Source organism: Cavia porcellus, unplaced genomic scaffold, assembly GCF_034190915.1.
Source record: "Cavia porcellus strain 051 isolate PalLab524CR breed Dunkin Hartley unplaced genomic scaffold, mCavPor4.1 scaffold_2, whole genome shotgun sequence".
NCBI classification, from domain to species: Eukaryota; Metazoa; Chordata; class Mammalia; order Rodentia; family Caviidae; genus Cavia; species Cavia porcellus.
In genome coordinates this window covers 81007050-81030150 of record NW_026947485.1, presented here as the reverse complement: position 1 = coordinate 81030150, position 23101 = coordinate 81007050, and the positions used below count along the sequence as shown (strand labels likewise).

The following is a 23101-nucleotide window of genomic DNA, read 5'->3' as shown; positions in this document are numbered from 1 at the left end:
CTTAGTACCTGCTATATAGTTTAAGCTCAGTGACTGTTGATCAGTATGTTCATGACTCAGTAAGCTGGAGCTTTCTGGGTAGGCTTCTCTAATATGTATGTAAATACAGAAGAATAAAGGCCATCTTTTTCTACAGCACATCTGCCATTGCAGTATAGTTGGCATATTACAAATTTAAAAGGCATACATTTTTGTCTCAAGGAGTAGAAGCATCTAGAAGTTATAACCCTCCTGTGAGGAAACCAGAGGAACAGGCTAATGCTCCGGTTCAGTGTGCTTCTGCCCTCTGATGGGGCATGGGAAGAATGTTCCTTCTAACCTTAGAGGAGGGAATTAATGAAATCAAAAGGAACCACATCCCATTAGTGTTAAACCTCTCTTCTGAGGAACCAGCCTCTGAGATGAAGTTCCAGAAAGTGTGGCAAGTATGCTTCCCTGACTTTTCAGTGTGTGTGATTCAATAAAAGTGAATAATATATCTGAAAATATTTGGTATACTTTTCTAATATACCCACAGCTCCCAGTTGTTTTGTAAAGTCTCATACTGGATATAACTACTAAAGATGGTCTAGATCATCATTTTAGTACTTTGACAGAAAGGCAGAACACACACTTTTCAGAAATGGTCACTTAGAAAACAAAAGAGAATCTGGGCATGGTGGCTCAGTCCTGGAATCCAAGCTCTTCTAGAGCCCAAGGCAAGAAGATTGCAAGTTCAAGGCCAGCCTGAGCAATTTAGCAAGACTGTGACTCAAAAAACATTTTATTAAATGGGGCTGGGGGCACATCTCAGTGCTGCCAATCCTTAGCATTGGGGAGGTGGAGAATCAAAAGGGAATGAGAAGGAAAATGTGTTACAAGGTCTATGTTGGGACTTGAATTTCTGAGCAGCTCATGCTGCCTGTAGGGGGTACTTAGGTACTTCGAGCATCTTCCAAAGGGTGTTATTTCAGGGTAGGAGTGAGGCAGTTCTGGATGGACAGAGGAGGAAGATCCAGAAAAGAGCCCCCGGGATGTGAACTGTCTTGTTAAGTCCGGCCTGAGGAAACTAGATAGCCTAGCACCCAGGTGGTGGATACTATTTAAGAAACTTGCCTCTGCAGAGTATTTGAAACTGTGACCCCAGGATAGATTTGAAACCTCTTCGGGGCATGGCACTGATGCTGACACACAGATGATGTGCAGACCAGAGATGCAGTTGTTACACCACACAGTCATCAGAACATAAGTTTTTCTCCATTCATTTTTGTAGCAGATTGATACTGATTAATTGACTGCATTATGTCAGTCCAGGGAATAGGGATGGGTGTGTACATGCACTCAAGGCACAGTGTCTGCCCCCTTCATGTGTTCATTTCCACATGGGCCAGGTCTGCAGACAGTGCAGCAAGAAAGACGTGGATTGCATGTAACGTGTCTTGTGTAGTTTCATTGGGCTGCCAGGTCTCTGAAGGAGATCATTCTAAGGTAAATAGACAAACTGTCATGCAAAAGTAAATGTTATATATAAAATAATGGTTGCTTCCTTATTTTTTTCTCAAATACACTGAGTTCTTAACTTAGTACCTTGTTGGTGTTAGGATAATAGCGATGATACTGGTAAAAATGGTCAAAATGACAACAATGATTTAAAAAAAAAAAAAAAACTGTTGAGCAGTCACTGTGTGACAGGCAGGGTGCCTAGTGCCCCACATTATTACATTGTCTTAATTCATTTTTGTGGAGTGCCCAAAGTTACACGATTAGCAAATAGCAGACCACAGACTTAGGCCTGTTACTGACTCCATACCGTAACTGCTTTTCTGTATCCCAGATAGATGATATTATATATGATAATAGACAATTATATTATAATTTTATATATAAATCACATATCACAGTACAGAATCATATAATGTATGCATAGCATTTTCGAAGTGCTGTGACATTCTAATCGGCATGTTTTGCCTACTTCTGAAAAATATTGGGCATGAGAAAAATGACTTCCCTGTCCCAAAACTAGGTACAAACAATATTCCATTGAGTCCTCATTCTCTAACAGCTGCAACTGAATAGTCAGAAGCTCAGTCACACATGCCCAGGGCATTAGAATAGGCCCCAGGCCAGGAGGCACAGGACCTGGCCTTTTAGCTTCCTCTTGGAGGAGCCCTGAATGAGGGAAGTGGACCCTACAGTACTAAACTAATGAGCTTCAGCTCTCCTGTGGTCTTGTCATTGATTGCACCTTAATCCTGGAGCATGACATTGAATTCTGTTGTCTCTTGTGTTTGCTCAGGGAGTCCAGTGAGGAGGAGAGGAATGAGCTGAACCCAGCCCCATCTTCCAGTGGGTTAAGCTGAAAGATTTGTGGAGTGGTGGCTTTACCATTTTGAAGCAAGATAAGCTTAAAGATGGAGATAAATAAAATGTCAAACTCTAGATACAATATCTCTGAGAAGAAATGTATTCATTCCTCCTCTCTGGTGCTAGGGTAATCAGCCCTCTGCTGGTAAAGTCCTGGCTGGTGAGGAGGCCTGAGGCCATTCCAAATGAGCAGAGGAAGTGCATCCTCTGAAAGGGGTGCCCACCCGCAGTGCCCCAATTGCCAGCTCACTGCCAAGACTGGCTTGTCAAGTCCCATGTCTCTCCCAACTCAGATCCATAGAAGACACAAGCAAGCTTCTAACTATGCACTTGTCAAGCAGAGAGCATGCTTTGGGGACACAAAGGAACATGTGGCTTGAGAAAATGAACAAAGCTTTTTAAGTGATTCTGCGATGGTAGCCAGCCGTGTTTCCTCTTCTCTCAGGAGACAGGGAGGGATTCTCAAAAGGGGTTTGCTGGTAGCCTGTATGTGCTGAGCTGCGGGAAGCTGGAGGCAGCACTGTACTCTGAGCTGCATGGGACTGAAGGAGGTGGATTTTAGACTGTGACAGTTCCCGGCCTGTAGTGGGACTCCATGAACTGGAAGGCTCATTCCTCTTCCCACTCCATGGGAGGGTGGTGGTCAAGTGTTGGGCAGGGCCGGATAGGTAGTCGATGCTGCTGTTTCCCTGTGAAGACTGGGTTTTCACTAAACTGCAAACCCAAGGCTATTGAACATAACTGCACACTTTAAAAATGATATGTGGATGATTTCCCTGCATGAGAGTTCTTCAAGCTCCACAAATACAAAGGCACTTTTCATAACCATGCTGACAAATGCTTAGCACCTCACAGAGAATGCTGGGAGACCGCCAAGCTCCCTGGTAAAGTCAGGCAGCATTTTTAATTCTGGTTTCTTTTTAATTTTGTAACTCACAATCCCATCCCTTATTTATATCTCATGGTGCTTGTTTTAGTTCCTAGACTTTTATTTTATCTCAGCTTACTTAAAACTTACCTAAAACTTATTTGTTGAAATCCCACAAATAATGTTCATTTTAATGAGTAAAAAATGCAAAGATGAAAAAAATGCGAAGATGAACAAAAACAAAGTCAATAGTTTCTGTCTTCCTACTGAGAGCCAGCTTTCTTGAGGTCAGTGGTGTTGACAGTTATGGATGATTCTGCCCATATCTGTAGGACTCAATACAAAATGCCAAGTTATACATATGTCAGGCCTATGATTTTGTGTGTATTTAAGAAAATAGGAGTATATTCACTGACCTCCAGTGGTCAGTGTCATTTCACTTGTCAGGTAAAGTACTTGTCAAGAAGAATGCATTTTAAAACTAAAGTTGAGGTTACTTCAGTGGCCCATGGTGTGAATGCTGCATATTGAATTAGACGACCGCATGGCTGATGGCTTTATACACTGCTTCCCACACACCTACAGTGTTCTCAGTGCTTTTACTGTGCTTACAGCCCAAACCTGCAGGCCTCGTTAGCATTCCTGGTTCTCAGGTAAGAGCAGTTAGACCTGTAAACATGAAGAGACAGGGCCACTGGTCATTCATCCAGCCAGTGGCAGAGCTGGCTGTGAACTGTTTTCTGTATGTGTACTCTGCCTCACTTCTCCTTTGCCTTCTCTATGCATCTGTAGTGAAATTTTTTAATATCTGCTATTACATAGCATGTCTCAGCACATATATTTGTAACATAGTCTTATGTTTTGGTAACTTCATTTCTGTCCAGTGTTATCAAGTCCTAGTTATTATATCTATCAGAAATGTATGCATTTAGCATGTACTATAGATAGAAACTGAGATTTATTTCTAAGAAGATTGGAATAGTATACTCAGAAACAATAATAGATTGTAAAGGTCCCTGTGCCTTCATCACGACGGAGTGTGTTCTGTATTTATTTTTTACCAGTATTGTGGGTTAAAATAATGTCTTCCTGTGAGCGTGTCCCAGTGGAGTTTTCCCTGGCTGTTAGCGACATTGGGATCCCTTCATGTTTACTGGTCAATGCCCCTGTGGAGATCCTGTCCCCACACACCTAGGCCCAGATAATTGTCCTTTCTTCATTAACCCTACGGTCCATTGTGTATCTTTGTCCTCTGAAGATCATCTGATGTATATTTATTTAGTTTAATTCAACAAATACCTGTTAGACACTTTCTTAATGCCAGGAGCAGTGGTAGGTAGAAAGCAGAAATAAATATATGAGGAGGAAATTGTTCCTTCTTTACAGAAACTTAAAACCTAGTGAAGGGCGGATCATGCACAAGTGTAACCACAGTGGGAAGTGATTGTAATATTTAGCTGTTTCTGTGTCTTTGTTACTTTTTTTGTTGCTGAAACAAAATAACTGACACTTAAAGGAGGAAAGATTTATTTTGGCTCCGAGTTTGTAGAGGTCTCAGTCTGTTGGCTCCTGGTTCCAAGGCAGGTTGGCATGGCAGAAGGGCATCATAGAGAAGAGGGTTCATGGTGTAGCAAGCAGAAGGCTCCCAAATAGTGAGTGGCAAGCCTTCTTTTCCCTTTTCTCACATCTAGGCTACAAGCTTTTTGTGCAGTGCCATCCACACCCAGGGTGGACCTTCCCATTACCCACAACCAGAACTATGCTAAACCATCAGTGGGCTAATTTAGTATCACACAGTCTTAATCTACACACTCTTTAGTGCAACACACCCTATGTCCAACCAAGTCTGAAAAATCACACATATCTTGACGTCACTTGAGCCTTGGGAGGAACATTTTGATACAAGATGTGACATTCTATATTTGCTTGAAAATACAAAGATTGTGGCCATATCTTAGTTTTCCTTTTGTTTGCTTCACACCCAGTGTAGAAACATTTCATACTAAAAATCATTTTTTTTTTTTACTTTGAAGCAATATATAAAGAAATGATGTAAGGTTTCTGAAATCCAATTTGGTTTAGACTTGTTTATATCCTAAAAGATTAACCCTAATACTTTACGTGTAGAAGATGCAGTTTTGATTAACAAGCTGGAGGGTGTTGTGAAATGGAGTCTCATTTCCAGAAGGAAGTGTGGTGAGCAGGACTATGTAAGTACTGGTGGCACAGTGTGTGAGAGCAGCCACACTGTAAATGAATTCAGTACATAAATGGAAGCAAGAACAAAAATCACATGATCATCTCAATAAATGTGGAAAAAGCCTTTGAAAAAACTCTACATCCATTAATGTTAAAAAAATCCAAAGAAAATAGGTATAGAATGATATTATCTCAATAATGTAAAAGCCATTAATGACCAATCTACTACCAATATCATATTAAATAGGGAAAAGCTGAAAGCCTTTCCTCTAAAATCGGGAACAGTACCAGATGTCCATTATTACCACTCTTGTTCAACATAGTCCTTGAAACATTAGCAAGAAAAACCAAGCAAGGGAAGAAATAAAAGGATTTTTATAGGAAAGAATAAAGTCAAGATACCATTATTTGCAGGTAACATGACCTTTTACATACAAGACCCAAAAATCTTCACCAAAATACTCCTATAATTGATAACCAAATTCAGCTGTGTAGCAGGATACAAAACAAACACAAAAAAATCAATAGCATTCTTATGTGTTAATAATGAACTCACTGAAAAAAAAGTGAGGAAAACAGTACCATTCACAATAGCACAAAAAATAAATACTTAAGTATTAACCTAACTAAGGTAGGGAAAGACCTCTACAATGCAGAATGCACTAGGTTGAAAAAAATTGAAGAGGGCATCACAAAATGGAAAAATGTCTTACATCCATAATTAAACTGTCTGTACTCCCCAACTTGATATACAGACTTAACACAATCCCAGTCAAAATTCCAATGTCATTTATCACAGAAGGAAAGAAAACAATATTAAATTTGTATGCAATCAGGAAAGACCCAGAAATGATAAAAGCAGTCCTGGGTAACAAAAGCAAAGCAGGTGGCATTGCAATCCCATACTTGAAGTTATACTCTGAAGATACATTGATTAAATCAGTGTGGTATTGGGAAAAAAAGAGGCATGTAGATCAATGGAATGGAACAGGATAAGCAGAAGCAACCCCGGGCATACGCAACTATTTGATGTTTGACACAGGATCCAACAACATACACTGGAGGAAAGATAGCTTCTTTAATAAATGGTGCTGGGAAAATTGGATATCCACACGCAGAAGATGGAGTTTAGACCTATTGATCTCACCATGTACTAAACCTAAATCAAAATGGGTCAAAGATTTAAATGTTAAGACAGAAACAATCTACTAGAAGGTAAAATTGGTAAAACTCTTGAAGACATAGGCATAAGCAAGGACTGCCTGAAAAGAGTCCCTGAGGCAGAAAGAATAATACTGAAAATCAACAAATGAGATCATGTCAGATTAAAAAAGCTCCCACACAACAAAAGAAATAACCAATCTACAAGATGGGGAAATACTTTACCAGTTATTTCTCAGGCAGAAGACTACCATCAAGAATATAGAAAGAAGCAAAAAAACCAAATTCACCTTCTAAAAGACCCATTGAAAAAACGGGGAATGGAAATAAAGAGACACTTCTCAGGAGTATAAATGGCCAATAAATGCGTGAAAAAATTCTCATCATTGCTGGCCATTAGAAAAACGCAAATCAAAAGTACACTGAGATGCCATGTTACTGCTGAAAGAATAGGTGCCATAAAAACATCTAAAAATAACAAATGCTGGTGAAGATAAGGTGAAAAAAGGAAGTGTACTACATTGTTGGTGGGAGAATAAACAAGTACAACTACTGTAGGAAGCAGGGTGAGATTCCTCACAGAATTAGAAACCCATCTGTACCACTCTTGGTGAACTACTCAGAAGAGTTGAGATTATCATGTTATGGAGATACCTGCATACCTGTGTTTATAATCACTACATCCTGGAAACAGCACATGTGTCCTTTGACAGATGAGTGGATAAGGGAAATGTGGTATTTATAAACAGTGGAGTAATGCCATAAAGATAATTTTGAGGCATTCATAGGTATCAAACTTGAGAACATAATGAAATACTTCATGGTTTCATTCATGTGAGAAACAGATAACAGAATAGCAGAGTGATAAGTAGGAAATGGGAAGAAGTTCAGATACTCCCCCAAATTGCAAATTCATTGCTTAAAAAATTTTCAGTGTATATTAATTAGTTTAATTTGTACTACTAGTCTATCTTAGTTCATTGTAAAGAAAGACTTTCGTTATCATCTCTTTGTTTCTTTTTTGTAAGACTTTTTTAGTTTACTTCTTTTACTTCTTGTACTGACTACTTTGAAAATACTGCATTGCCACTCTTATTTGATTATGAAATTTTGGTTTTTTTATAAAATAAAAAAATTAAAAGGATGCCATATTTAGATCATAATATAGAATGTGTCACGTGGACTAGGTTAGAGTCTTCTGCAGTAGATAGTAACATTTATCTAACGTTGGTGTTCAGCTTTGAAAGGCCAAGGACGAAGGAAAGATTATATGACACATGAATTTCAGGAAAAAATTACCTTGGTGTCACGTTGAGTATTAACTTGAAGGAAAAAAAAAAAAAAAAACACGAACAGTGCAGTGTGGCTGGTAGAGGAGGAATTTCAGCAGTGCTTATGAAGTAAGTGATGAGGACCTATTAGATAAGTGAGGATATTAGACAGATAAGTAAGGGGTGTGAAAAGGTGAGCTACATTAGCAGTTACTTTCTCCTGTTCAACTTGGTTAATCTAGGGGAAAGTGAGGCCATTTGCTAAAATAAATAAATAATCAGGAAGAGAAGTTAGTGGTGGAGACAGGTGGAGTGAAAAGACTTAAGTTTCCTCTCTCTCCGTGCTGAGTTTGGGTTAGATTTAGATTCCTGAAATGGAAATTGTCAGAGAATTGTTGTGTGTATAGCCGTGGGTTCCGGGCAGAAGGACTGGAGGAGAGACGGAGTTTTAGAAGGCGTCAGTGTGAATAGCAGGTGTGCTCACAGGAGGCTAGGGACAGAACATGGTAGACAAATGTGAGAAAGAAACCAGAGGTCACCAGTGCCTTTCCAAACTGGGGAGTATAAGGAGGAGTCAGAAAAGTTGCCATTCCAAAGTTAAAAGGAAAATTGTAAAGGTACAGTGGGAAGAACATAAATGATAATAGTAACTGTGAAATGGTCCCCAAATTTGTCATTGCATCAGTGTTGACTTAGGAGAGCTGCTGGAGGGAAGTGGGCTAAAAACATACCTGTATCTGCTCTGCTCTACATCCACGGCTCATCTGTGACTAGTGAGTAGAGCGGGGAAATTGGAGAGTGTGGAGTGTGGAGACAGCTCTTTCGGGAGAGGAGCTGTGCAGTGAAGTGAAAGGACGAGACATGATTTTGCATGAAAGAGGTCAGAGATTGTCAGATTGTTTTCCATTTTATAAGTGAGGGAAACCTAGTTTATATTGTCAGGACACAAGTCAGCAGGAAATGATTAACAATGCAGAAACATTTAAGAAAGCATAGGTAATCATATACATTTCAGTTGGAGCTTAAATGCAGTGATTTAGCTATGGTAGATTACGGAAGGGAGAAGGGTGACTGGAGCATGATGGGGGTAGGTGTTTTAGCAAAGTGGGAGGCCTGGTGCAGCGTCATAGAGCGATAAGCTTGATTGCAAAACAAGCTGGTTGGGAGGTCCTGCTGCCATTCCCGGAAGAGATGCAGAGAAGAGCTTCTCTGGGACAAGGTACTGGGTGCTAGGAGATGCTGAGATCCAAGCTGAGGCTATGCATGAGGTTGGCATGACTGGGCTTTTGCACCCCAAAGCTGTGTGACGTTGAAGGCAGTCACTGGTGTCATTCCGGCAGGTGTCAAGGAAAGCTTTTCTCCATACAGCCCATACTCCAGGAGCCAGGTGGTCTCTGTCAACTCTATCTGCTGGTCACCATCACATCATTCTAAGGCCAAGGGAGGGGTCTGGGTGTCTTGTTGAAGCAGTGGAAACTTTCTTTCTGCTATTTTTTCCCTTTAAACTTGCTATAAACATCATAAACATTTATATTTATATATTTGTTTTTCTGCTTCTTCACTTGACCCTCTTTGGCTTCTACCAGCCTTCTCTTATTGGGTGCCCACGTGCCTGGGCATCAGTCATTCCACATACTAAAATTTTCAACAGAAGAAAAATAATTTATGGCCAATCCATGGTGAATTACTTGTCTGTTCTGCTACAATAACCAGTGTTCTTGGAAAGCCACCACATGTGGGCTGTCAGGACTTTGGCTCTGTCATGAATCATGATTCTGTCCACTTAATAGCTCTGAAGTGGTAGACAATTCTTTTTTTTTTTTTTTTTTTTTTGTCTTTTTCCTTTTTATCAGTACCGGGGGTCGAACCCATGACTGCCTGCTTGCAAGGCAGGCGTTATGCCGCTGAGCTAAATCCCCAGCCCCCAGTAGACAATTCTTTTCAAAACATGGCTCTCCTGCAATGATCAAAAAGTATTGGTAAATACTTTATGTATTTACCATCATAAAGTATTGGTAAATATTATCAAGATTATGGAAACACATGAAGTTTATATCATTTATTAAACACAGTAATACAAAACAAAGCGAAAGGTTGGATCTTATACCTCTGTGGCTTCTGCTTTCCTCTCTATTTAACTGGTCTAGTGAACAATAAAGATACATTTGCACTGTATAGCCTCTGCCAGGCCTTTCTCTAAGTGCTCTATGGTATGTGCGAGACTGACTGTCAGAATCACTTTGTAAGCTTGACACTGTCTTTGTAGCCTTTCTGTAGATGAGGAGACTGAGACACACAGAAGTCACCTTCGCAGAGTTAGTAGGACACTAAGCAGTGGCAAAGATATTAAAAGCCACTTAGTCTGGGTCAGAGTACAGGCTTTGAACCCCAGGAGGAATCTCCTGAGATTACCATCTAAGGACTTCCTTCCATAAGGAGAATACTTCCTGTTCATATAATAACTCTTTCTGTTACGATGTTGGCATTCTTGAGAGTTTTATTTTCTAGATACTTATTACTTCACAGAGAATGTTTCGTTATCTTTCTCGCCTTTGCATTTCCAATACCAAGTACTGTTCTTGACACCCAGTAGATATTTGGCACAAGGATACATTTTTGGAAGAAAGAACGTTTTTCATAAAATTATCTGTGTCTTCTGTGGATTTAATTAGTCGATGTAATATTGCCCTGTACAATCTGTCACAGGTAATCCAAGTTAACAGAAAGTGGTTTCTCAAACATGAGGGCTTGGCCTGTCATTGTACACGAAGGGGTGACATATATTAATTTAGCCGCAGTGTATTCTTGACATTGTTAAGCTACAAGTCTGCAAGGAATCTCTGTGTGTGCCAGGAGCTAATGCAACAGCAGAGTAGTGGTAATTTTATCCCAGTTTGCATTGTTTTCCTTCCCTTAGCATTAGGGAGTTGTTCACGTTCAGGTCTAACGTCTGATGCACTGGATTTGTAGTCCTGAGCACTGGCACACTGTGCTGTTACCCCAGAATTAACCTCACGAGGAGGAGGCATATGGGACACCATTGTATAGCAGCTCCAGTGTGAGCAAAGGCCAGAGGCTCCATGAGTGTCAGGGAAGCTGATATCCAGGGGGAGAGGGTTTTGCCCTCCCAGGACAGAGATGAAGCAGCATTACTGGAAAACTTCAGAACCCCTCCCCCCTGCTTTTTTCTTTCCAGTGAAGGTACCGAAGTACAGTTCAACCATAAATCAAGTTGGGGGACTTTGCTCCATTCTCCTCTTTCTAAGGGGAAATGGTGTGCTGAAGAGTTATTCCTGGGCACGGCTTTATTTCTTTCTCCTGCTGGGATGTATTAGCAAGGTCGTCACCTTTGGTTTATTGGCTTCAAACAATCTGTGATTGCAGAGGATTATGACTTCTTAGCTTGCAGAAGCAGGAGATGCAATCAATTCCTGCAAGTCTCAGGGCCTTTTTTTTTCTTTAAAAAATGTATATTTATTTCTGCCAGCAGTTCTGGGGAGCAAAAGAGTTGTTGCTTTTTTTTCTTTTTCCTGAAGGGAATTTATCTTTGAATGTCTTGTTTCATTGCAACTTTCAAATGAGAACACTGAATCAGACCAATGTGAGCTTTAACTCCTTGAGGTTGAAATTACAATGATGACATCACAGAAGTTTGTCTTCTCCCTCCTAATCCTGAACCAAATTAACTGGAAATGTATACTCATGTGCTTTTGAAATACCTGGAGATTCGTGTTAATGATGTTTCAAGGTTGTAGATAGGTTCTCTTTGGGAAGACAAGGAAAGGTAGTTTCAATCTCATGGAACTCAGTTGAAATTATTGTGATGTGGTTTTCTCATTCTGTCATCATTTCCCGATGTCCAGGATTACTCTTCTTCACTTTGTTATTGCCCGTCTCCCCATGGGTGTCCACCTTTGCTGACCTCAAAGAGTGTGCAAATTTAAAGTGTCCCTCTTCTTGTACATTACATGAGACATTTCCTCTTAAGGGTTGCAGAAAACAGCCAGATGACCTGTCTCATCAAACCTAACAAATCAGGGTCACAGCGTGCTCTGCACTTCCTGGCAGGCATCAGTGGACCCTGGCCATTAGTAACCTTGGTTAGCAGCATTTTGCTGGCACCCTGGGCCTTGGTTCCTGCCACTGTCTTTGCAAAGTTTGTGCTCTGAGTCCCTGTTTTTGGCAACCCTCAGAAACCACGGGCTGATGCTCTGGTACTGAGTCAACCCATGACCCTCTGCAGTTGCTTATAATCATGACTGTATGTTCAGGTCATATTCACAGTCTCTGCAGACTCTTACTTAAAACAGTCCCTGCTTACTTATTCATTAGGCAGTCAGACTCCGTAGTAGAATTTCTACCACCATCACCAGGAAGCATGTGCATGTGCGACTGGGAAGACAGAAGGGCTGGCAGCAGGGAACAGCTGAGGTGATTATGTCTAGGACAGTCCCAGGGAGCTTAGCTTTACTAGCCAGCAAGGTGCCCTGAGCGTTTCTGCTGTTGGAGAGAGGCAATTACTCACTGTCTTAGTTACTTTCTTGTCACTGAGATGCAATACCCAACACCTACAACTTAAAGGAATTTTGGCTCATAGTTTGTGGAGGTTTCAGTCCATCATCAGTTGGCTCCAAGGCCGGGCAGCGTCTCAAAGGGGATTGGCAGAGAAAAAACAGTTATAGGAAGTGGGAAGAGACAGAGAAGGGTGGGTGACAAAGGGAGACACAACCTTCTAGGTCCACCCCTAGTGACTGCCTTCTCAGACTAGGCTTCATTTCCTAACATCACAGCTGTAAACTCCTCAGGGGACTGATCCATTGATGAGTATCACAAACAGTGATCTGGTTACTACCCAAATCCCCACCTATAAGTGCAAGGGAAACCATACAGATATAAACCATAACATCTGTGCACTTCACTATTTCCAGGGCTGTTTCTCTTATTGGACACAGTTGTTATGACTGATACTCAGCCTCCCAGGTGTGGTTCTGAAGCCAGGCTGTAATGGCAAACATAAAGCTGAAGCTGCCCACCTAGGCCCAGGGGGACAGAGCAGGTAGAGACTGGAGTTTGGTGCCTTTCCCTGTGTTTCCTGGGTCTGGTTCCTTTATCAAACTGCCTTTCCCTGCCATCTTTTAGTCCCTAAAGGTATGAAAACAATGCAGCCCCTTTTTTCTTGGTATATTCTTTCTGCTTTTGAAGAAGATGGAATGGAAATGGTTACTTACCCAAATGTTGCCATCTCTGGGCTTTGTTTTTCTTATCTGGTAAATAGGTTTGTTATTACTTCAGTGTTTAGACTGAGGAGAATGTAGGTAGATAGATGAATGGATTACATTTGACTTTCTGCTGTGTTTCACCAGGGTGTATATTTATCAGGAACGTAGTAGACACAACGAACTAGTGATTCTTTTGCAAATATGTAGTTGCCTACGACATCTAAGTCTATACCTTTATTTCTCCACGTTGCATTTAGAGTTGAGTCTTGCTATTTATTCAATACTGATTTCCTGCTGTGGTTGCTTCTTCTAAAGAGAACGAAGGCAGAGCTTTCCTCTTGGGCTTGTGGCCAGCCTCTCATCACGGAGGCAACATGTGATCTCTGCATGGAATCAGAGGTCAGGAAATCCTGACCAAGAACTCTGCTTCTGGTTTTCCTATCATGTATGGAAATCTGTCCTCCCAAAAATCTGTCTTGTGAAGGTTTATTTTGGGAAAATTCATATCAAAATTCAGATGATTGGTAGAATGTCATTAAATGTAATTTTTAAAATCAGTATCATATTTCATACCTTCTTTCTTTTTTATAATTAAGTTTATTGATACCTTTTAGGTATACATAGTGATTATATTCATCCTAGGAAATTTATACCTGAACATGGTATATTTTGATTCCTTTTCTTTTTCAAGTCCCCTCTCCTTCCTTCAACCCATCTTGTTCACTTTATTTATTTACAGTACTTTGTTTCTACTTTATCACTTTAAAATTATTTTTCCTTTTCCCTTCCTTCCTTTTCCCCTTCTCCCACCCTAGTTCTTTAGTCCACTGAAAGTACAGACTCTGATTAAGAGAAAGTCTGCTCCGAGGTTGTCTAACCAAGTCCAAGCGCTTGTCTTGGATTTGAATGGCCCCTCCCTGTGTTTCATCTTGGTTTTGCATCATTTACTGGAAATAGGATTCTGAGGAATATAATTAGCAACTCTGATTTAATTTAGCCTCAGAAAATAGTGCAACTGATTGTACGGAGATGAGATCCCAGTCAGTACTCATGAAGCAGGAAGTCAGTTTCGGGAAGGTACCAAAGGAGAAGCACAACTATTGGCTTGAAACCAAATCAAAAATTAGAGAAAAATGTGGTTTTTAGCAATGGTCAGTATTTAAGAATAGTCAGTTTCCTGCAGCCTATTGCGAAGATCACTTTGCAACTGTTCAAGAGACAGAAAAATATAGTTAATATTCAGACATGTTCCAATCTGGTTGTTTACTCTAAAGAACTGAGTTGACAGACTGATAGTTCTTCGATTTAACTCTTAAGTGTCAAAATATTTACAAGAAATGTCAGAAATTCTAAATGCAAGTGAGAATTTCTTCACTTGCTTATATTTACCATACAATTTGGCAAAATACTCAAAAGCCTAGGTGCTTTGGAGAGACCACCACTCTGGCAAATCCTTTAGAAAATAGATTCTCTACCACGTGAGTGCTGAGAACATGTATGCCACTGTCTTGACTCTTATCACCAGCTGTGGGTTCTTGTTAAACTTGTTTTGTTTCACAGAATTCTGGCACTCTCAGGACCATTCTGGGAATTTGTACTCTAACATGCAAGGCTTTAACAATTGTTTTCCTAAATATTTGCCTTTCTTACAGAAGATATTCTTACATATTTTGCAATGTTAATGAGAAAACATTAATATCCCTATTTCTTCCAGGATTTTCCCTTTAAATATGTCTATCAGAAGTCATAAATAGCTAAGGAAAAGTGGACATAATCTGGTGAACTCCTGTGGATTTTGCAGCTAGGAAGCCTGCTATTTTTAGAGCCAGTAAATTGGGGAGTCTGTATCCCAATTAAATTATTAAAGAGTAGAGAATTCCCATAACCAATTTAGTTTATCTCTTTGAACCTTAAACTCCATATTATATATTGGAGATAATATTTCCACAAATAAAATTATAATCAAGAATAAACAAAATATCTTAGGAATTTAACCAGAGGCATTATCAAGTCCTTGAAGTTAGAAACATAACTGAATCTAAGGCTTTTTGTTTACAAAGATAAAGAGGGAAAAATGCTAACTATGAAAAAACCTTTGTGTGCCTCAAATCCTTCATTTGTAAAATGAGTATTCTATGCATTCTTCTTGTACTTAAAGTTGCTCTAAATACCTGATAGGTTTATGAGGGTCGGCGTGCTGTCTGTCTGTCAGTACACGGCCCTCTGTGTGTGTTAGTTACCATAGCTGTGAGTTAGGGCAGGGAAACTTAACTTTGTGTTCTTCTCTATCACAACCATTGTGTACACACCCCAGACACAGCTCAGCATCTACTGATTCATTTACAGTTTGTCCTGTCACACAAAGCAGGGAATGGTGCATGAATAAGCCTCTGATATTATTTTATCTGCTGTTTCATTGGTCAAATGCTTGACAATATGCTAAGTTCATTTTCTACACAGTGGGTGTTTTCCCGGACACCTTAAAATCACTTGGAGAGTGTTTTTACGTATTGTATATGTGGTCTCACTCAGAATGAATTGAATTGTAATCCCTTGGCTTGAGCCAGGACAGAGATAGTGTACAAGCTCCCCTTGATGATTGTAATATGTGAAAGACACAGAATAAATGAACTCTTGGCCCATCATTTTCCTGGGGATTATTTGAGTAGGTTGCTCACTAGCATTGCCAGTTACTTATTTCTGTACATCCAGCTTCCGTGGATATGTACTCCCATCTTACCATTTTTCATGGCTAAAATATTCTGCATTAACAAGCATGCAAATTTATCATCCCCAATAAGAGTGTAATCTCTTTTGTATCTCCTTCTGAAATGCAGGCATGCTGCACATGTAAATCAAAAACTTAAATCCTTTTTTAGTGTTAAAAAATGTGTAAATCAGAATGGGTAAAATTAATGTTGACAAAGATCACTGATAGGCTTTCAATTGTAGTCTCAGATCTCAGGCTGGTGTCAGAATCACAGTTATAAAATATTCACTCCTCAACATCCTGAAAAAAGCACAGGGAGCACCAGGAAGTTCCTTGGAATTGGAGGCTAGTCCTTGTTTGGTTTGTCATGAGCCCACTAACACCTGCCATTGTTATAGAGAGGAATGCTCACTCCCGCTTGTGATTCTATGAAGAGTATGGTGGACAGGTTCATTTTATGTCTGTCCAGGGTATGCTGAGAGCAAAAACTTGTTCAGAAACTTTGGAATTATGTTGTTTGGTTTTTCTAGAATGCTTAATATTTTCATTCCTCTTTAGTTCCTGATTTCCACTAAGGTATCATTTTGTCCAACAAGGAAACATAAATCGTACTTGTAGACAAGCATGCATACATGTGGTGGGAATTGGAAAGAAAGATCACTGTCATTCTAAGGCAACAGCACATGCCTTTGCTGTGTCACTGGTAGCAAACTTACAGAACACCTCAAGATTCCAGCAGTAATGCAGCCTGCCAGCAGTGCAGTGCAGTGCTTTGAGAAAGGGAGCCTAGATATGAATGAGGAGTGTCAGGGAGTTATCAAAAGCCAAGTGAGAAGTTGTTTTTACTCAGTGCAGTGATTTCTCCTCTCTTTTTTGAAAACCTCAGATTATTACCTGATTGCTCAAAGAGGGTCATGCTGTATTTAAAAATACTAATATACTTATAGAGCACTTTTGTATCACTGTAGGCTTTTACTGAAAAGGATAGAAATTCACACAGTGACTTGTTCCACTAAGGGGAAGGTGGCAGATGAACTAACAGACTTGGTACATCGTCCCTCCACAAGCACACCCCGGAGTTTAACTCTCAGCCACTCTAGGCCGCATGCTTTTCTGAACCTCATGGAAGCGTGTGCGTTGGGGGCTCTTACTGTCAGTGTGGTTGAATATGATGCTTTTTCCAACCTTTTTTCCTATCTTTCTGGCACACAAGACCAAGATTTGCAGTGCATTTATCCTCTATTACCCTTTTTTTTTGTCCTTTTGCGTTTACTTTCTATTCCAGAAATGTTTTGAAAATAATGGATGGTAGTTAAAAATCAGCATGGCAGGTGGGAAAAAATGGACAGCGTTGTGCTCATGTTGATAGACTCTGCTGTCTGCAGATAATTTACTGGGACAGAGTGCCGACATACACAGTCCCCCAAGAAGGGCTCATCCTTGGTCTTCAACCATGATCACTCTTGAAAGCCTCCATTATTCATAAGGCGCCTTCCATGGAAACTGCAGGAGGGTGCCCTGTGATGCCGGCCTCTGAGCTGGTGGCTCCCCAGTTCAGGAGTTAGAAACAAGCAAACATCTGTATTTGCGCACTTGGGGAGCTTGCCAGCTTTCAGAGAAAGAACTTTACCCTGGCTTCCCGCATGGTGAAGCAGAGTTTTCTGCCCTTATTAACAAGCATTTTCCTTCCCCCTTTCCATTGCTACCACTGGTGAATTCTGAGATCCTGATCTTGCAGCTGCTTTAGGTCCATCCCAGTGAATATATTTCATGTCTTTTCTGTCTTGCCATCACTGTAAACCCCTCCATGGCAGGACAAGGTCTCTTTGTATATTCCTAGCCTCCTGGAGTGGCTGGCACATTAAGTAGGCTCATTAAAATTAATTAAATGAATCAATGAAAGAATAAAGATCTGTAAGAATATTGCTGGCATTCTCCTGGTGGTATGTAAGTGAAATCACCTGTTAAATATTATTGACCCCTGAAAGTCTACTAGGAGAATCAAGGCAGGACAAGGATTTCTTTGGGTCTTTTCAAAATTAGGAAAGCAATTAGACAGGCAGAACATATTTCCCAGGACCCTCTGGTACAACATGTCTTTCCAGAACTGTATCCCCATAACTTGTAGGGATCATCAAGCCATAGTATCTTTGTTAATACATCTTATGACTGATTCTACTACAGATACTTGTTAGATGATCCTGACTTCAGCATTGAATTCTGCTGAAATTATCTTTGAAAGGCAGACTCCCCATGCCATGTCTTTGCTGAAGAAAGATTTTGAGCAATTGTGGCTTCAGGAGGAATCAATGGAGAAGCAGGAAGACACTGGGAATCCTGAACTTCTGATAGACATTTCTCTCAGAAGGCTCCTTCATTAGCCTCATGATTAAATGAAGTGTTTCTGACATCCATCATGCTCTTCCTGGTTCTACTATGAAAATAAATCAAAATCATACAAAACAAAATGAAAGGAGATGCACCTGATTGAAGTGTGTGAGCTGTGCATTGCTCTTCTGTTGCTGCTGTGTCCCTAAACTGGTTGATTTTGAATATAGAGACAGTAAATTCATAACAAGATGCACCAGTACATTTGCACACACATTCACACACCTAAACATGCACTTGCCAGAATCTGTGGATCAGTAGTGCCCCAAGGAAGTAAGGCTGGCAGGATCTACAAATCATTTGTATTCAAACATACAGTGCCACTGCCACTTATTTGCTGATTCCTGTTTACTGTAAGCATAATGAGTCAGTTAGGATTGACCTTTCCTGGTAATTTCCTAACCAATCAGTCTTAACCCTTTAATTATTTAATTTCCTTAAGCCAAAAGGGTTCTCCTCCCCCAGCTTCCTCAGCCATCATTCATTTTATACCATACTCAGAATTATTAGTTAGAGAATTTTAATCACTGTGTGCCATTTATTTTCATCTTTCTTGCTGGCATCTCAGCAAGTGAGGGCTGTGATATACGCTGTGTGTGTGCCTGTGACCTCTCAATTTTGTGTGGTCATTTGTTTGTTATGGGGACCTTGCTGACTGCTCTAAAATTCAGGCAAGAGCAGCAGTTTAAATAACAAACTTTGATTTCACTCAGGACACTAAAACGAGTGAGGGAAAATGAACCTGAAAGCTGCAGTATCGTCTATTTTGGGGTGATCTGTTTTTTCCTGAAATGATTAGAGCTCTAGTCCGCTTCATTTGGATTTATTACAAAAGAAAAAAGAAAGGAGACAACGTCATTTTAAAATAAATGACCGTTTTGAATAGAAAGGGAAAATAAGCCGTATCACCATGGGTCTCAGGTTTCTCTAATGGGACAACTCACATTTGTTTCCATTTTTAATATCCCAGCCTCCACCCCCAAACTTTCTTCTATGATTTGCAATTTTCTATTAACTGCTACAAAGAGACCTGTATATAAAAATGTAAAGGAGACAGGATCAGGACGAGTAAAGCACAGTTTCTAAGGATTTTGGAAATTGTTCTGGAAAAATCCATTCTCCTCTGGTCTCTCGGTGTGACTCACTCTAAGTCCCTCCTCAAAGGCTGAGTCACCGTGAACATGAAGCAGCTCTTAATCGCTGAAGCATATTCATGGAGGCAGAGAGACACAGGAGTCACCGAGTCACACAGAGAGCCTATGCCTTTCTCGTGGCTGCTGCAATATGTGTGTCACTAGTGCACATTCCCATGTGCTTTAATTGAGCCAACTGTAATTAAAATTTGTTCTTCTGTTATACAGAAGATAACACAAACTAGAGAATGTGATCTTATCCAGAGGTATAAATAGGCACAAATACGATTTTAGAATTCTGAAGTGAGGGAATTATTAACAGGTTTTAGTGCAGTCTCTCACCGATGTGAAATTGGTCCTGATCAGGACACGATCACACACTCTCTCTTGTCTCCAGCCTCTCTCTTGTCTAACTGCTTAGTTTGGAGCAGCCATGGCTATACCCCAGCCACCCCATTTATGGAATGGCACCACTCCCTTCACTCACCACAGGTCAATGTAGGCACCCGGCCAACTCAGCCCTCCGTTCTGCTCACCGACCTCCAAACTCAACGTAACTGCACCTCCAGTGAGCCAAAGCGGCAGGACTTTGGATGGCTCAAGTTGTGGCGGGACTTCTTGGCAAGTTGTGGCAGGACCCTGGCCAGTCTTGGCAGGACCCTGGCAAGTCACAGTAAGACCTCAGCAAGTCGCAGTGGGACCTCAGACGGTTGGCAAGTCACCTTAATTTCTTCTTGGGACGAGAGAATTTATCTCCCTGTTTGGGGCTCCCCATTCTGTATTACGTCAAATTCTAAGTTGACTATTTCAGGGAGCTTCTATAGCCAGTTGTTATCTATCTGCCATCTTTGCTCCTCCTTCTACCATATGGACCTTTGAGGGACACTTAGTACTCATACATAGCAATTACAACCATTTGCAGATGATACCACCTGACCTTCCTCTCTGTAGTCCCAACTCCCTGGTAGGTAATGCAGAAATGAATGAATGAATGAATGCCCTGTGGTCAGGGGTGATAGCCCAGAAAAAATGGTTTGCTGACCAAGCAGGAAATTAAGTGGCCCGCCCTGGATCTTCTTAAATAGGTAATTATTTGTGTCCAGGGAGTTATCCTTACTACAGAAGTCTTCATGAAAATAGAAAAAGACAAATAACCTAAATGTTAAGCAGAGAGTTGATATTATTATGTCAAAAATAAAAGTCCATAAAGTGAGCTATGATGCTAAGAATAGTTTTTTGGGTTGTTTTTTTTTTTTTTTTTTTTTTTTTTTTTTGTACTTTTCCTCTTTTTATCGGTACCGGGGATTGAACTCATGACTACCTGCTTGCAAGCCAGGTGCTTATGCCGCTGAGCTAAATCCCCAGCCCCAAGCTCTGAGTTTTAATACCAGCCTGCTACCGTACGAACTCACCAGTCCACTTCCCATGAGCTGCTTACTCCTGCTTCCGGAACCACAACTGTCTCACCTGAAAGATGACAATTTGAAAAAGCAACTTCCTGAGTGGGCTGTGAGAATTAAATAAAATGATCCATACATAAATAACAAAGTATGTTTTATTTAGCCATTCCATAAATAGGGGGGCTCTGGTGGGCAACATTCTGGGGCCGGGTGAGACTGGCAAGTACAAGGGGCAGCAGTGACTTCAGTCAGTTGTTCCTTTCCCAAACGGGATGGGTAGAGTGAGCTAGGCCTGGGTCATGTGACCCAGCTGAGACCTAATAGGTTATCCGAGGTCAAGTCTCTGCAGGGGTGGCGCACACTAGCCACACTGGCCCAGTGGGGTCTCAGAGGTTTGGCTGGTCCGGAGGTGAGGAGGCACAATGTAATACAGTAGTGCAGGCCACAGCAGCTTGACTGATCTGGAGGGGAGGGGCCAGCCTACACTGTCTCTGTCTGCAACTCACTGGCACCCTGAGTGGGCTGTGAGAATTAAATAAAATGATCCATACATAAATAACAAAGATCCATACACAAATAACTGCAGTGTGAAGGGTCATCTAGCCAGCACACTTCAGAAGAATTGTAACCAAGCAAGCAAGAAATTGTGGCCTCCTGGAAGAAGCAAAAAAGATGGGAAGAGGAAGCAACAGCAAAAAATCCCGAGGCCCCAACCCTGAGAACATTAACCCAGGACAGATAAATACAAAGGACAATGAGAACAGCAAACGTGCAATATCAGACCTCGGGACCTCATAGACGAGTTCAGAAATGAAATATTTAGCCAAATAAAGCAAGATATAAGAAGATTAATAAATACTAAGAACCCCTCAAGCAGACAGACAGAAGAAGGGAGGAACTCAAACAAAGGAGAGAACCATTTGGTGAAGAATATAGAATACATGAAGCAGATTTAAAGAGATCACCAGGAAATTAAAAACTCTATGGAAAGATGGCAGATCAGCTTGAAAGAAACTAAAGATAGATTATCCAAACTGGAGGACAATTTTGCAATGTAGGAGTATGAAAGGGAAAACTTTTCAAAAATAACAAGGAAACAAGCAGTAACAATACAAAGGCTAGAAGATGACAAAAGGATCTATAACTTGAGAATACAAAATGCAAATGAAGAAGCTGGGATACAAACAAAGAAACTACAAAGGTTATTCATAGAAATAATTAAGGAAAACTTCCCAAACATAGGAAAAGGAAATGATATTCTGATATATGAGGCATACAGAACTCCAGCACCTACAACCAAAACAGAGCTATACCTAGGCATATGATAATCAAGATCCCAGAAATGCATTATAAGAACAGAATATTAAAATCTGTTAGAGATAAGAAACCGATAACCTACAGAGGAAGGCCCATCAGAATAATGGCAGACTTCTGGACACAAAAGAAAATAACCTCCGTCCCAGATTGATATACCCTGCTAAACTGTCTATAGAAATTAATGGAGAAACAAGATGCTTCCAAGACAAAGAGGAACTTGGGAAATTTGCAACCACCAACTCTACAGATAATACTGTAGGGCATTCTAGAGAGAGAGAAAAGTACTAGGATTCCAGGAACAGTGGCAGAGAGGCCTCAATGAATGGAGCAGAAAACAGAATGAAGAAGATAAGCAGACAACTGATGGCAAAAAAAAGAGCATAACAGAAATGAGCCAGAGAAGATGTTTTTTCAAAACTGATATGATTGATAATATCAAGTCTGAGAGTATAGGCAACTAAGATGATAAGACTCTATGATACACATTCTGGTTTGATAATTTCTGGTTTTTGAAGTTCTATACTATATATAAAGTTGTCTTTTTATTAATACTGTAATTTACTGATATATTCAATTATACTATGTCTGATGATATAGCCAATTCTATTGGAGATAACAAGAGACAACACAGGATCCATGGTAGAACTCTTGTACAATTATGTTTTTTTTTTTTTCATTTCACGTGTTCATAAGAATATGTTTTGTTGTTTTGCCATTCTTTGTTTAGTTTCTCCCTCTAATATAGAAAGGATTGAAATACATGTTAAGACTTGTGCATGTGTAGAATCCATAAATAGTTTATGAGAACTGATCTTATGACAATTGATGAAATGAACAGATACTTTGAAGAAAAAGAGACACTAAAATACCCAGTGCTGATCCTAAAGTGTCATAATGTGAAACCCAGCAACAGTATTATTCTTTGTTCAGAGTGATATTAGCTTGCTTGGGTTTATTCAGTCTCAATGTAATTGAAGATATGGATAACTGCATGTATGTGTAAGTATATAGGATTGATAAACATATTTCTAAGTTTTTGTTGGATAGTTGAACAAAACTGGTTGAAATCTCACTGTTTGAATTCCCACTTTA

General features: G+C 40.2%; 1 protein-coding gene across 6 annotated transcripts in view; it reads left to right on the top strand.

The window, feature by feature from the left end:
- The window catches only part of Sorcs1 (sortilin related VPS10 domain containing receptor 1), a 496139-nt gene that overhangs the window by 165335 nt on the left and 307703 nt on the right, over window positions 1–23101 (top strand). The window lies entirely within an intron of this gene.